The 2,310-nt window shown below is 40.4% G+C and overlaps 1 non-coding gene across 1 annotated transcript; it reads left to right on the plus strand.

The window, feature by feature from the left end:
• The first annotated feature begins 1,216 nt into the window (after window positions 1–1,216).
• LOC137426307 (U2 spliceosomal RNA) lies at window positions 1,217–1,405 on the plus strand. Its single transcript, XR_010984272.2, has one exon. It is a non-coding gene; the product is annotated as a U2 spliceosomal RNA (small nuclear RNA).
• The last annotated feature ends 905 nt before the right edge of the window (window positions 1,406–2,310 follow it).

Here is a 2,310-nt window from a genome sequence, read left to right on the forward strand (position 1 = left end):
TCGACCTCCTCTGATGGGCGGAGCCTGCAAAGCTCGATGGAATAACCGAAACGGAGTGCAAGGGGATTAACATCGGGAAGTCATGTGCACAACTCTACAAGCACCACTTGACCTCCTCCCCTTTTCGCTGCTTCGCAACAAAGCACGTGATTTGATCCCAGTAAAAATCATAAACCCCCATACCCATTAGGGTTCCTGTAATTCAGGTCGAATGTATTATTTATAATGTATTAAACAGCTGGTGTGTTTAATGTCCAATTCCATTGGAATCTCGGTTGGCAAGCCGGGTTTTTACGCACGGGACGCGGCTCTGACGCACAGAGAAAATGACGTCAGTTCGGTAATCTTTCTTCCTGTTTTTCTTCACATGATAAATCCTATATTTCTCTCAAGACAAACAAAATATATACATCACACCATCATCACACCATCACACATATATACAGACCTCTTCTCTGCAGCCGTTGGGTATTATATTCTGCCTGAGTTGAACAGGGTTCGGGGGAAGCGTGTGGGTTTGGGTAGACCATATGATTGGAATCCCAAGTATCCCTATTCGGTATTGAAAGAATTTGTTCGGGAGGGTAGTTTTGGGGATGATTTTGAGTGGAGTTTTCGGAACTTGATGAAGGAGAAGAAAGTACAAGAGGTGTTACCGATAGGTGGTCTTCAAAGGGAAAGAACTTTGGCGGTGTGGCGGAATGTTTCGTCCCAGGCCCTTACTGGAGCTCAAAGTGACCTTGCCTGGTTATCTGTGTGCCAATTGTTGCCATGTAGGGCTGTGCAAGCAGTACGAGGTCATGTCTCCACCAATAAATGCCCATATATTGGATGTCATGAATCGGAGTCGGTTCGGCATTTTTGGTGGGATTGTGTTTTTGCTTCCTTAGTTTGGAATGAGGTTTTGTGTAAGTTTTTGTGCAAGTTAAAGGTTAAGTTTACTTTAAGTTGGGAAATGATTTTGTACGGTCCGTTTGGCAATCAATTTAAACCGAAACAAATCGTGTTCTGGAAAATATTGAATTGTTTGAAAATGGCCTTGTGGAAGGCGAGGGTCTCAGCATGTTATGGAATGCATAATTTTTCTATGAATTATGTTCTTGCCTTGTTTAAGAGAGAGATGTTTCTTTATGTGGATTTACGTAATATGTTGTAATTGTTGTGGAAGATCTTCAATTGAGCAATTGTGACTTGATTTGATGGTTGACACTTGTTTGCTGGTTTTCATTTTAATAAAAAATCGTCGTAGTATCTGTTCTTATCAGTTTAATAGCTGATATGTTCCGCAATGCGGGACTAGTCTATTAAATGGATTTTTGGTATCGGGAGTTGGATTCGGGGCTTGCTCCGTCCGCTCCACGTATCGACCCGGTATTGCAGTACCTCCGGGAACGGTGCACCCCCTTTGGGGGGACCTGGAAAACAAAGAAAAGATCATAAAGGAGAAACCTCAAGATTTGATTTTACAAGTGGAGAGATATTTAAACTTGAAAACTCTGATGAGTGAATCGGGAAGTTGTGCAGTGGTTTGTGGGTTCGTCCTCTCCAATAAATCTTCCCACTCATGATTATTCTCCACAAGTTAATAAACAATTTATGCTAAATTAAAAAGGCAATGTGGGGATGACAAACTTCAGTCTAAAAAAGGTCCTCAACAAGACAGGGTTGATGTTGGTTTAGAGAGTCGACAACAGCGTTGCCGTCACATAACAATCCCAACATCACTGCCTCATTTACACTTCATCAATCGTTGCTTCAAGCTTCCACAAACATTTCACTGGTTACAACAGTTCTTGATTACTCTTGTTGTGTAGCCACATAATGAGATTGGACAAATTAGCAATCCGACTATAATGTTATAACATCAGTGCATGATCATCAACTTCTTACAAACTGCATGAACATCTCTAATTTCAGTATTATATAATTATCTCCATTTGTGATTGGTTACTCTATGTTGATAAAAAAGAAAAGTAGGAAAGAAAACTGAAACTGCAGGAAGTCCCTGAAATTATATTGGAGCTTCTTATACTTTTGCAGAAATTATATATAGGAGCTTATGATACTTTTCGCTAGGCCTAGCTCTCGACAGTAGTCTGGAGGCAGTGATGTCGGGGTTGTTATGTGACGGCAATACTGTGAGCTACTCTCTTAACCAACATCAACCCTATCTTGTTGAGGACCTTTTTTAGACTGTAGTTTGTCATTCCCACATTGCCTTTTTAATTTAGCATAATTTTTTTAATGAACTTCTTTCTGTCATTTTTTACAATGTGGAATAACACAATGGTATATGGTACTCAGAGGATA

This window comes from Myxine glutinosa, chromosome 4 (genome assembly GCF_964187855.1).
Source record: "Myxine glutinosa chromosome 4, kmMyxGlut1.1, whole genome shotgun sequence".
In the NCBI taxonomy this organism is placed as follows: domain Eukaryota; kingdom Metazoa; phylum Chordata; class Myxini; order Myxiniformes; family Myxinidae; genus Myxine; species Myxine glutinosa.